This window comes from Cynoglossus semilaevis, chromosome 15 (genome assembly GCF_000523025.1).
Source record: "Cynoglossus semilaevis isolate Cse_v1.0 chromosome 15, Cse_v1.0, whole genome shotgun sequence".
NCBI classification, from domain to species: Eukaryota; Metazoa; Chordata; class Actinopteri; order Pleuronectiformes; family Cynoglossidae; genus Cynoglossus; species Cynoglossus semilaevis.
Window position 1 is genome coordinate 11,612,394 of NC_024321.1, and position 13,456 is coordinate 11,625,849.

A 13,456-nucleotide genomic window follows, 5' to 3' on the forward strand; every position below is an offset into this window, starting at 1 on the left:
TATGCTCTAATCCCACCACGACCTTATGTCATGCCAATCATCCCAACTCATTTGACTCCAGTCTGTAAAGTCTCCTTTCCGACTGAGGAAAATTCTCTAATGACTGTAGAAAACAGGTACAGTGTGTGAAAACACTTCTTCCAACACTGGAAGCCTAGTTTTTTTTTCTGGACCAAGTTTCTAACCCTGTGTATTTGCAGAGCTGTGGTGCAGGTGTGCTGTGCCTGGGTAGGAGGAGGAGGAGGAGGAGGTCAAAGACACGTGGGATGTTAACGAGAAAATATCCTGGAGCTGTGTCTGTGACTAATTCCAACTAATCATTTTCAAAAGGGACCCTGGTAAAAAGGTTTTTCTGCCTCTTTCGGAAACATGAAAGACACAATCACCTCCTTTGCCACAGTAAACTCCTATGACAACAGGGGAAAAAAAAAGAACTAAAGAAATAGCATCTTTATCTTTTGCCTGGTCATCTCACAAACTGAAGGTAAAAAAAACCTTTATTCCTGGTGTTAACTAACCAATGAAAAGCAACCTACCAGACTGGTGTGACCTCTGATTTGGTAGTGAAAATGTAATTAACGATCAAAAGTGGGTGAAGAGAAACTCAGGCCAGTGGCTTAATCAGGATCTGAATTACATGGACCCTCAGTTCCAGTTTAGTGAGCCCTTTGTGTTCACGGAGATTAAGGGAGGAGTCAGACAGCCCCCTCCTTGGTCCCTTCGAGAAAAGAACCTAATTTGCTTTGAATGATAAATGTCTTCTGAGCATAAATCATGCCTCTTAATCCCTTTACCAACACCGAGGAATGTAAATTGTCTCTTATATGCAAATGACACAAAGGAGACAAATGCTAAAGTTTGGACACAAAGCCTGCGGCTTCGTCCTTCCTGCCTTTCACTCGAGTTTTCCCAGTTACAAGTTCTCTTTAAGCACTCGCCTCATGTTCGCACCTGTTAGAACTGAACTGAAGATTTCAATTTAACATGACTCTGTATGTCTATGCTGCAGCTGAGACTCCAAGGACAGGGTTTTTTTTTCATTGTATAAAATATTAAAAGAGCACTTGGTATTTACAGTGGGTGTGACTTTTTTAATAGGGCAGCTACCAGCGTTTTTAACATGGGGCCTGTTACACACCTCTCCAAACACCATATGACTCATTTACCCAGGGGAAGTAGGTTGACATTTAGTTGTGTGTGTGCGTCCGTGCATGCATGTGTGTGTTTGTTTGTGCATGTGCTCCACTTCTATTCCCATGACAATGGACACTTTACAAAACATGCAAGCATCTGAATTTCTAATAGGAAAACCGAGGGGGAAAAAACTACAAACACTGCTCTTTCATTAGCTATTAGCTGTTAAATGTACCCATTATTTAGTCCAAGGTTTATGTCAAAATCTGGGTTTTCTTCTTTACAAAACACTACCATGGAGTGAAAAAAAAACACAAGTGATAGACTGACTGTTTCAAGGATCAAAGTTCAGGATATTTCCTATAAGGAAGGATATGAGTGTTTAGATTTTTCTCTGTAGGTTCTTGCTCTCGGTAACATGCTGTGACCTTGCCTTTAATACTAAAATAAACACAACAGGGCACGCTCACCAGGTTTTATCGACAAGTCTTCTCTGCCTGCTGCCCTTCCTGCTATAGTGACTCTTAGAATAAGAAAAAAAATACAATAAAATAAACAAAGCTTGAGGAGATGTGCTGTTCTTCTGTCAGCAAAATCCCTTTGTGCTTCAGTGGCTGGATCTGTGTGTCCGTACTCTGACACTGTATATACCATGAGTTTATCCATGTTTGCATAGGACCAGACTATATATTGAGAGTGAGTTAGTCTGCATTTTGTTATGAGCTTCAGTTGGTCCTTGTGGATCACACTGTATTCCGACGGCCCTTTGTGTGGTGACAACATCTGCTCTGAGCCGGTGATCCATCTCCTCTTAGCTGCCATATAACAAGTCATGGGGGACTTCATTCAACCAATGCTCAACATGGAGCACTCCGTCGTAAAATTTACCATCTCACAAGGGCATGGAGGTAGTGCTTTTTACTTCTCGTCGCAGTTTTAATTTGTCGCCTTGCTTTCCTGTGAATGCTTCGAATAACCTGTTAATCACTCTTTCTCGGTTGCAAATAAGTCCACTTTTCTCGTTATGCATTACAGCAGCTGTGTGTTATTCTGCTAATAAGAGAGTGTCAGCACCATGCGGTAATAACAAAATACTGCCCGCTGCTTATTATCATTAATGTCACCTACGGTTGATGTAGGTGTCAGCATGTTTGTGCAGAACACAGTCACAGTGTCAGCAGTACACTTTCAACACTGGCAGCAGAGCAGAAGTTAAAAGTGAGCTTTCATCCCTTGGTTGGATAGAAGACTGGGTTTTAAATGCCCCTGGCTTTCTTCCAAGTTCCTAGCCTCGAGCCTGCGGGTCTAACAAGCATGATGCTTTGAGGATTGACTTGTGATTCAACCCAAATTTACAAGCTGATTACTATGCAGACGGTGAATCAAGCCGAGCACAAAAACATGCTCCTTATTTTTACCAACAGCCTTTTAGATGTCCAGAGAATTAAACGACGCAAATGTGTTTCGTATGTGTGTGTCCATGTACTGTACGGTAGCTCGTCTCTGTGAGCGTGCATCTAATGGGCAGCAGCTGAAACTTTGATGTAATTGATAAAAGAAGCAGTTCCCCCTTAATCCAAATGGCACAATTCCTTATGATCCTTTATGCAAAGACTTGCAGAGGATCAAAGTGAAACAGAGTTTTGCCACGAGCGATAAAAGAAGTGTTAAAAATGGGTTTGAAGGATATATTAACAGGATAAAAATCCTGCAATTTATTCAATTGATAAGTTCAGCCTTGCTTGTGGTTCAGAGGCTATTTTCTCATTTACAAATAAAAATGCTGCCTTACAAACTCTAACTACAAGATCAAATCGTCTCAGTTCAGGGTGGAAAAATAAACACTTGCTCTATCTCTAATGAGCACTGTTATTTTCTCTCTCTCTAAAGAACTAAAAGTTGCTGTGGGGGTGCGCTCATTACATTATTTGTTATATGTTCCTAACTGAATGGCACGCACAGAATTCACAGACATTCTGTACATTAGCATAATTTAGCCTTAGTCTCTGCTTGTGGTGAAATATATTTTCTTTTAATCTGAAAACCATGCAGTTAAAAGGCACATTAGATGTAAAACCAGCTGCGATGGCAACACATTCGCGAATATTTTAACTGGTGTCCGAAGGCAATTAAAAAATAACAATTGCAGTATTAGGCGGCTTTGTAATGGATTGATCACATTTTATCAAATAGCAATGTTTAACAAAAAGTTTCCAATTCCAAAATATTTTTGGTGAAAGCTTGGGAATTGGTTTGGTGAATAGACACTGGAACTTAAAAGAGAAAAAGTATTTTTATTTTTCATATTCATCTGTGTATCTGTGTTGTTCATCTGTTTACTGCATTCACAGATGAGAGCAAACTCACAGTAAAGTTACAGCTTTTATATTCAACATTTTTGGCTCTGAATCCCGTCATCTGGTCTATTGTTGGCTGGCTCCACTGTTTTCCAGTATCAGGGCTGCTGTAGCTAACGTTAGCTCTGGTGCCCATGTTCCAGAGTGACATGTTTTGTATTGATGATACAGATAAATCTGAAGGGCTGCAGTAATATGAATTTAAAAAACTTTATAAATTAGTGCTGCACACACACCTACGCTCCTATTCCAGCTGCCATGGGAAAAAAAGACTAAAAGTTTCAACAATGCATCTTCTATATCTTTTTTGTGGCTAATGAACATACTTTAGGTTCATTACTGCCACCTATCTGGGTGGAGTATGTACATCAAAAATAAGGGAACATAATGGATGATATTGAATACATTTTTTAATGCATTATTATGCATGTAAGTCATTAATCAGACTTTAAAACCTGAGGGTTATGACGCTAATTTTACTTTTTTCTATTTATTTTATTATGTATTTAAATTAGCAAGCACATTTTGATTGTGTTTGTAATTGTTTTTAAATCATTTGAATGTGATTAGGGGGGATTGGGGAGGGAATCCACAGCTGTTTTGTATTGGGTGGACTGATTCCAGTGACTGAGAAATAGAGTGAGACAAGGCCTGGTGAAATAATGTGCTTCTCCCTCACAGGTGATCTATAGTTTGTCAGCTCCAATCAGCCCGAAATGGAAGAACAGTCCATTCATCTGCCCATGGCTTATTGAAGAGGTGGGCCTGCCTTTGAATGCCTAAAGCCCACAGAGGGGCACAATTGGATTTTGCCTATTTATCTTCCCCTTTATCAGTGAAGAATGCACCTTTAGATTTATTTGTCCATATGAATTTTTTTTCACTATGAAAAACTCACTTACAAGAAGTACGGGGACCAGGTAAAGCAGGAGCATGAGAAATAGTTGCAAAAATTGACGATCAGTAAATACCATCAGGAGATCTGCAGCTCAGTGGTTCTTTAGAAGTGATTAGAGGACAGGTGATTCTACGTCCAGGAGAAATAATAGTATTTTAGATGCTCTCAAATGGAAACATATGTATATTACTTAGATTTGCATTTAGACAAGCTATTATTTCAAGGTCAGTGGAGAATTTCAGTCAAGGACCAAAACTGTAGACAATACTTCTAATAAATGAATTTCTCAAAGGCACAGTGTTTGCAGCTATAATGTGGATGCACTCCAGGATTTTCAAATTATATGAATCATAACCTTACCCAAAAAGTTTTTTTCTTCACTGCACCAAGATGTCTTTACACATTTCACTGCACACATACGTCGTAAAGGAGATATTTTTTGCATCTAGAAATCTGCTGAGTCACAATGTGTGGTTAATAAACTGTTATATAATGTGTAGCTTCAGCCAAGCAATTTAGTCGGATCTCTACCTGTGCTGATAACGCCCATAAAACAAACTAACCATGCTTTATTGGACTCCATGCCAATTACTGTGGAAATCTGCACATGTTAATGCCTGAGACAACCATTCATCCCTAATGTATGCAGTGGAAAAAAAACAACCAAAACTTTATGATGTCTATAAAAAAACACCTCACATTGAAATAGTAATCTGTAAGAAAATACAAATACAAAAATTAATATTTATTTAAAGTCTAAGGAATTACTGTTTTGCAGCTTCTTCTTATATTTCTGGAGTGGATGCCATAATTATTAGGTTTAAACACCCAAGTGCATAAAAGGAATCCCTGAACACCATATTTTTGTTTTTTCATTAATCTAATCCTTTAAATTGCCACTGGATAGCCACTGGATTTAAGAAATAAACCTCGTTTACAAAAATCACAGATCTATCATAGATAGATAGATAGATAGATAGATAGATAGATAGATAGATAGATAGATAGACGGAAACAGTAGGTCTTGAAACATTAGAATATTCATAAAGTTAAGTGTTCGGACCATGATAATTACAAAACAGTAAGCTGTGGTGTAAATTGTCATGGGTGTTTGGGGACCCACTGCGTATTTGAAAAATTAATTAGCTCGTAGATGATTAAACTGCTATCTTGTTAAATTTGATATCTGGGCCTAACAGGCAATTGCTGGTTTGTAGATCCTTGCATAATAACATCAATTTTACATGCACCGCACATGGCGGACATTTACAGAGACAATTAGAGCCAACCACCATGCAATATGACACCAATATACCACAGAATGGAAAAATAAAATACATAGTGGCTGCAATTTCAACAGCATTTTTTTTTAGATGATTGGATTTACAATACATGGTCTCTGTTTGGTCTATATGTAGTGCTTTCTATTCTGAATACAGGAAAATACAGGATTGTAATACAAAAGAGAGACTTTATAAGGAATTAAAGTTCACCTATCCATTATCAATAAAGCAGATCCTCTGAGGATTGTTGGAGAAAGTGAAGAAAACTGGGTAGACACTGAAGTGACCACCTTCAACACCAGTGGCCAATTTAACTTCTGGCTAACATTTGTAAAGATGACAAAAAATCCATAACCTCGATACAGGTAGAAAAAAGGTGAACTGGGATTTATATTTAAAAAAACAACTTTTTATTATATGGTTATAATGAAGTTTGTACTATAATCTTCTTTATATTGAACTTTACAGGCTTTACAAATATCATTTGGAGTAAATGTTAACAGACTGGAAAATCTGGGGATTATTAGTGTTTGTCTAACATATCACAAACAGACATCAACAGTGACCCTCATATTCTACCAAAAAAAAAACAAAAAAACCAAAACACCATTTACACCATCCAGCTGATAACAACATCCTTCCATTGGGTCAGGGTTTGGTCACTTCCACTCTTTTCAGGTATTCAGACAGTCTGAGGCTAATTACCAGAATTATTCCAGCAGCCACTTTAAACAGATCTAATATGCCTCAGAACCTTCAAAGATACTTAACAGCTGTGCCTTTTGTGGGATCACAGACAACTGAACAAATCATAGTCTCACACAAACTCCTGCACTGATAACAATTTGAATGGTAAACAAGCACAGTTGGTAATCAGGATCTCGATGAAGTATTTTACTGCATTGAGATTCTGTTGCTTGTGCAATTTAAACATATTTGATCGACTGCGACTCAATCCAGGTATGTTCCCCTCACAACCAGATTTTTGTGCAAACTAGCCACGCCAACTGCCAAAAGCTGGTGCATAAAAACAAAAAGTGTATCAAAAATAAATCTTGGATTGTGCTCAGCTTGACAGCGCATTGAATCCAAAGTGAAGTGAATTTATTAATGATGCCATTAATGTTGGTCATTTACAAATCAGTCCAGTTATCAGACAACAGATCAAATGCCGTCAGCTTTCAGTTAAATCTTGGGCGGATTATAGTCACCTTCATTTTATGAGTCCAAGCAAGCTGTAAGACGCTTGAAGCTACGGCTAGAAAACCAAGGCATGCTAAAGTTTTATCAGTGTCATTATTGATCTGGTGGAGTGAAAGCTCCCCAATCGTGTGGTGAAGCTCAGCTGGTGTGCTTGCAGAGAGTATCCATTAAAAGCATTCCACCCCGCCATAGTTGGTCGCTACATTGTGTGAAACCGACATTAAATCTCACATCACCGCATCCTTTTTGGTCTACGACTCCTGTGCAGCTCAGCCCAGATTCTTTTTCTTCTTTTTTTTTTTTTAAGTAATTCATGATTTCATCTTAAAAGAGTGGAATTTACTACTTTGCCATAAAAGCAAGCACTACCAGAGAAGCACAATGCATGTTCAATAAAACAATATGAGATCATAAAAGGTGAGCAATAATGCATCTCGGAGGTAGATTAAATGAAAATCAGGGAACCAATAAGGCTTGTAATAATACACCCTGACAGGCTGGCTATAAAAAAGGCCAGGCACTCTTATGTCTCAACATGGCATAATGAAGCTTTTTTTCCAAAGAAAGAAACAACCAACATGACATGAATTGGTTCAACATCAGAGAGAAAAACATATTTTGAATGGAAAGCCATCAGCCTATTTCATTATTGTTCATTTTTGGCCAAAAAAAAAAAGCATAAAATAGAGAAGAAGTATTTGTAGCAGAGTCAAAATTAAGTTGCGGCACACTCAGGTCACCCGATATAAAAATACCTGAATTATTCATGGTTGTTTGCCGTACTACAAATGTTCCATGGCTCCAGTAATGAATATCAGACGTCTAATAAAGCCCACGGTGAAGGTCTTAGCTTTGACTGCCACTGAATCGTACAAGGAAAGTATGACTCTTGTGTGTGATATATGTTATATTTCTATTTCACTCCGTTCTCTGCCGTGAACAACACAGACATAACTGACCAGCTGAAAAAAAAATGTTTAAGTTTGTTTTCATTCATTTGAAGGTTCTTTCCTGGACTGTGAGGATTCCAACAGCATCCTTATACATACAGTGCACGGCTGCCACATAAATCCTTGCAGTCTGTCTCTATCTTTATCATTACATGACCAGAGCTATCAAAGCCTTTCTCTTTGTTGCCATGGATACTTTTTTTTACCCACTATATAACCCATTTTCACTTGTGTTTTGTGCTTGTCAATCTCAGTGAGGCAGAGTTAGATGGTATTCACCCAGAGACACTTACAACAGGGTTTTGAGAGCTGTTGAACTACGTTAAATAAGCCATCTTGGGACCTTGGCTCGAAAATATGCCTTGACTCAAAGGAAAAATTAATGAGGACGTGTTGGAAGAAATATACATACGAGTTCAAAACTGGGATCGCTGGTAGAAATTTTTAAAGGCTGCCTGGAAATGTATGACCAAATTGGATGCAATCATGTTGACCAATATTGATCTTGCATCAATTGAGCAGCGAAATGAGAGAGTCCCTAAAGTAGCAGTGGAGTAAACCTTTGGTTACAGAAGTAAGAAGGTTTTTTTTAACTTAGCTATATTTTAGGCTATTACATTTTGGATTATAATTTAATATTATTTATGTTTGTGACTGCCCATTTGTTTGACTTTTCTACACATACACTGTCAACAAAAAAGGATGTGACATATAGTAGAAAATAAAATTCTGCCTTTTATAGCCTTGTTTTGTTCAATTTTTAAAAAAAATTTAAATCAGTTGAGATAATGAGAGGAAATGTGACTAACAATCATAACAAACATTACAAAATGATTACTGTACATAGTGGATTCAAACGTGAGGGGTGGGGCCCCCAGAGGGCAAAGATTCATTGCAGGGGAGGGCAGAGCAAAGCAAATGAACGTCATTTTTAATATATTCTTTTATGTGCCACAGGGAAGATTGTACTCTTTTGTATTTACATTTCATTCTGTCCAATGAGAGAAGCAATTTTCATAGGAATTAATTTCTTTAAATACATTGGAAATAGAAAATAAAATATTTACTGAAAATTGTAAAAAGAAAGAAAAAACCAATGGCCTGTCAATGATGCTACGTAGAGCTGAAAATGCTAACAGGAGCAGACTGTTTGAGACAAACATTAAAAAATTATGATCACAAACCTGGCAGAATTAAAGAGAAAGAGAGAATTAAAGAATTAAGTAAGAAGCAGCAGCTGAATAATCCTGGAATGTGCAGCTGGCAGACGTGCTCATTAAACCTGTTGCGGATTTGTTTTACAAAACACAAACCGTTTCATTTCACAATTATGGAGGGGTTGCATCACTGCATCAGATGGATGACTTCAACACAAATTACAACTGCTGTTTGTTTTTTTTTTTAAAAATCAACATCTCAGTTGGAAGTCACAGCTTGAAGCTTTAGCCTGCAGAATGCAGCTCAGTCTTACCTATGTTCTACGGCAGAACAATCTCTTTTTTTTCTTTTCCTTAAATATAAGAACATACAGCCAAACCACGACCCGACCAGTGAACATGATGCTGCACAGCCTGAGCAGACTCTGGTGAGATTTCTACAACTGGAGCTGGAGCCTTCTGCACTCACCCCGTGAATTTGTTTTTCAGCTTTTCTCTCCCAGCAGTCGCTGCAGCTTGAACTTGTCAGCGTGCCGTGCTTTACAGACTTTTCCGTTACCACCCCTTGATCAACTTCAACAGGCATTTCTATGTGCACTGATACGAGAATGTCAAATGCATTTGAAAAATATATTCAGCTGAGTTGAATGATTCCTGCGATGTTTAGGGCCCACACAAACACCGCTCCCCCAATTAACGACACAGTCCCTTGTTTGAATCGGCACCCAGTTCGAGGTAAGGGAGAAAGAGGAGGGGGGAAAAAATTTCATGATGATACAGCTAACGGTGCGGCCAAGAATAAATAATGGAGGATGTTTGAGGGAAAAGATTCCTGAGTTTCTGGGAAAGAAACACAGAAACTGAAAGAGGCATGAAAAAGGAAAAAGAAAAACTTTTATGTCCCTGGTGAATTCTGTTTGGTCTCTGCTGTAAAGATGCAGCAGTAGCTGCAGAGATTTTCTTTCCTTTTTTATGTCATAATAAGCTCTACTGCATGAACAGACAAGTGCAAAAACTATTCCGTATCACTACACTGTTGTTTCTGCACATATCAGGTTGTCAAGTTTTTCATGAAAACGCTGCTTAGTTTATCAACAGAACAGCGGGAAGAACGTTGAACTAATAACACTAAGGTCTAATACATTTATATTAGTTTTCTACTGGGATAAAGCTGCGCAATAACAATTCAAATCATAACAAGGCAATGCCACCAAGTCTATTTCATCTTAAATTGCTAAAAATCTGTTTCTATTTGTAATTTCACATCAGTCATGTTGCACTGCTCCTCTGTTTTACAGGCATTCAATCACAGGTGCTAAATATATGTGCAGTTTTACTGGAAGATACAGTAACTCGGACAAAATTTCATTTACTGCAGCTGAATTTTGTCTTCTCTTGCGGAGCGTTTAGTAACAAAACATTTGTTACACTTGTCCTAAAAGGAACAGATAATTAATTTGAATAATGAATGTCTAAATAATCGCCTCTGCGCTTTTTTGTGGTGGCTCTTTAACAAATAGATAATAATTTTTAATACTGGCATCTGCTTCCTCCAGAGACAGGACACACTTCCTTTCCTGTTTGCTATGTTCTTTGTTAGTTCCTCTCCATCTTGCTTCTCCTTTTCAGTTTTAGGTTGGTTTTTTTTCTTCTTCTTCTTTTCTTTGCTATTTTGCAGCTTATGAACGTCACTGCTGCTCTTGTTGTGTTCGTGGTAAGGCCAACATACAGTGAAAAACATTGCTCCACTTTGACATCATTGCTCTAACAAAGAGTACCTGAAGATAAAACCTTCCCACATAGGAATAAACTCAAACTCCACGCAAAAGTCCCGCTGAAGTAAGAGCTGCAGACCTCTCACCCTCTCATCTAAGTATTCAAACTGTTCTTTTCAAACTAGTACAACCAAGTCTTTGCCAGTTACTGGCCGGAAAAACATCCTGATAATAAAATTGGTGCAGCAATTACCCAGGATTCGGAAGAGACACCTAAGCTCAGGGTTATTAGGTTTTTCAGAAACTTTGGTGAATGATGATTTGTGTCATTGAGGCCTAAGAGAGGGTTTTTGATCCTTTTTTAAAGGTACAAGATACCTTTGTTGTGTGTTTTTTAAGTTACTCATTTTTCCTTCTTCATGTAGACACCTTTAAATCACTTCCTTCAGGAGTTAGCACCAGCGCCAGGCTGATTTTCTGCATATAACGGTGGTAGTTAAGAGTAGTCAACCCTTTTGTTCCTGCTTTGATTTATTCTCTAAAGCAACAACAAAAGCTGTGTTTTGGTTTATTTTATGCGCATACACCTGCCGTGTTCTGGCTTTTCTCACCTCCAACTTATAATTTATTGCCTTTGATTTGAAGAAAACAATATCAGGCACAATGATATGTTGCTTCTCTCCCTCCCTCTCTTGTTTTTTCCACCTTTGCAGCACACTGTCAAACCAAAATCTCACTCTAACTTAGTGCTGTGAAGATTTATACTAAAAATATTAAAATGTTATAACTATAGGTCTAACACTTCTGACAGACACTTTTTACTCCTTTATTTAAAGTTCAGACTTTTCACTAAGCCTCAGGAAAAAAAAACTCCTTCAATGAAGATAGCTTATTGTGCCGTGTTAAAGGTCAAAACGTCTTGACCTCAAACAAAAAATAAGGCATTTCAACATAACAGCGGTGACATCAAGTGACTTTATAATGCCAACAGAATGATTATGCAGATTAAGAAATCATCAGTTCAGGGCCGAATAAGCAGACAAAATGCAGGCACAGAGTCCAAGGACAGTGTCTGTGAGTGGAGTTTACAAAAGGTAGGAAGAGGCAGAGTAATATGAGTGGGCCCCATGAAGAGGCTTCTTCTTCTTCACAGTTCACAGCCTTCACCTGTTTTCCATTACCACCTTCAGCACAAAGCCTTATGATAAACACGCTGCTTCCAGTGACTAACTGTGACAATCAGTTGTAAAAGGAAAAAAACTTTAGACAACAGTTCAGAACAACAATTTACCCAGTCCCCGTTCTCAAAGAGTCAATGTCGTTCTGCGTCATGTCAACCATCAACAATTGCCATCGTGGCATGTTCCAAAACAATTTTTCTTTGTCTAAATTTGGAGGCTAGAATGTCATAGTTTACCTGGTGTAAAGAACTTCCAAATGAATGGAATCAGTGACACTGCCAGGATTGTGTTTCTTCATTTCACAAAGCATTCAACACCATCCAGACACCGCTGAGAGAAACGGCATGTTTTTGCCTGACAGAGAGAATGTTTGTGCAATTGAGTAGTCAGCGGGGGGCGTCTCCTTCCCCATTCAACCCTGCACACCTCCGATCTTAAGTATAGCTCTATTGACTATTGCCATGACTCCACAGTCTGCTGTATATAAGATGAATACTGTAACAGGAGTTTGGAGTACTGATTGAATTCCATTTGGTAATGTCGTTGGTGAAAAATATTCTCTTTCTACATCTGAGTTATTGGCTTTGAAGAAACCCACAGCGTAACTAATTTCTTAAATATATCAGTTGTGGCAGAGAGAAAAATATTAAACAAACAATGAATAATCAAACTTTTTGAAATGTGGTACGTGCAGTGGAAAAAATCTTTCTAAGCTATATTTTCAGTTCTGCCATCACAAGGACCAGAACAGGGAAGTGTTCTTGCCCAGAGCATTTACTTCACCACTGCACAGGAGAAGCTCTGTAATAGCAGTTCTCAGCTAGTGCTTGCCTGTCTGTGAAAATCACCACGAGCTCCTGCTGCACACAATACCCAAATAAATATACAGTATGCTTCTTCACATGATATAAAATGAAATTATTGTGCAGTAAATCTCACCTTTATGGCCCTAAGTTGTGGGGTCCGCAAAACAAGGCTCTGGAGCCACATGTGTCTCTCTGAAGCTGTGAAAAAAACAAAACAAGAGGGAAATAAATAAAGGCTGTTTTTATTTAGGTTGCGCACTATTCATAATAATAATGGGGCAATTTTTCACGTAATAAAAACGATGAGAACAATATACGATGACAAGTGAGTGATGTAACAGTTCTACACTGGCTCATTCATTCTTACAACAAAAAACATGTTATCCAAACTCTCACTCAGACAAAGTAGAGCGAATCCAAAAGTGTTTCAGAGACAGACAAGCTTCACCATGAAAGAGAAAAACCAGACCAAAACACCACAGTTCTGCTGCTCCCAGGAAGAGAAAGGCAGCATGTCTGTAAAAGCACAAGGAACCAGGGGAACCTTTGACCTCTCTGAGAAAACTCACCTCTTGCCTCTGCAGCAAAGTGAACTTTTAGGTAAGGTTGATTCTAAAAGTAAATAAAATCTGATTCCATGCAGCTCTCAGACCAAATTTATACTAAATCAAACAGTAGCCTATATAATAGCTAACAGGTTTGTTACCAATAGGCAAAAAGTCAAATAATATAATTATAGCTAAGGCTATCAAATGATTTAATGCCAGCTTCG

General features: G+C 38.2%; 1 long non-coding RNA gene across 1 annotated transcript in view; it reads right to left on the reverse strand.

The window, feature by feature from the left end:
* LOC103391048 (uncharacterized) overlaps positions 1-13,456 on the reverse strand; it is a 57,730-nt gene that overhangs the window by 18,090 nt on the left and 26,184 nt on the right. Inside the window, exon 3 of the long non-coding RNA XR_522756.3 lies at positions 12,818-12,882. This is a non-coding gene — a long non-coding RNA (uncharacterized LOC103391048). The remainder of the gene's footprint in view (positions 1-12,817; positions 12,883-13,456) is intronic.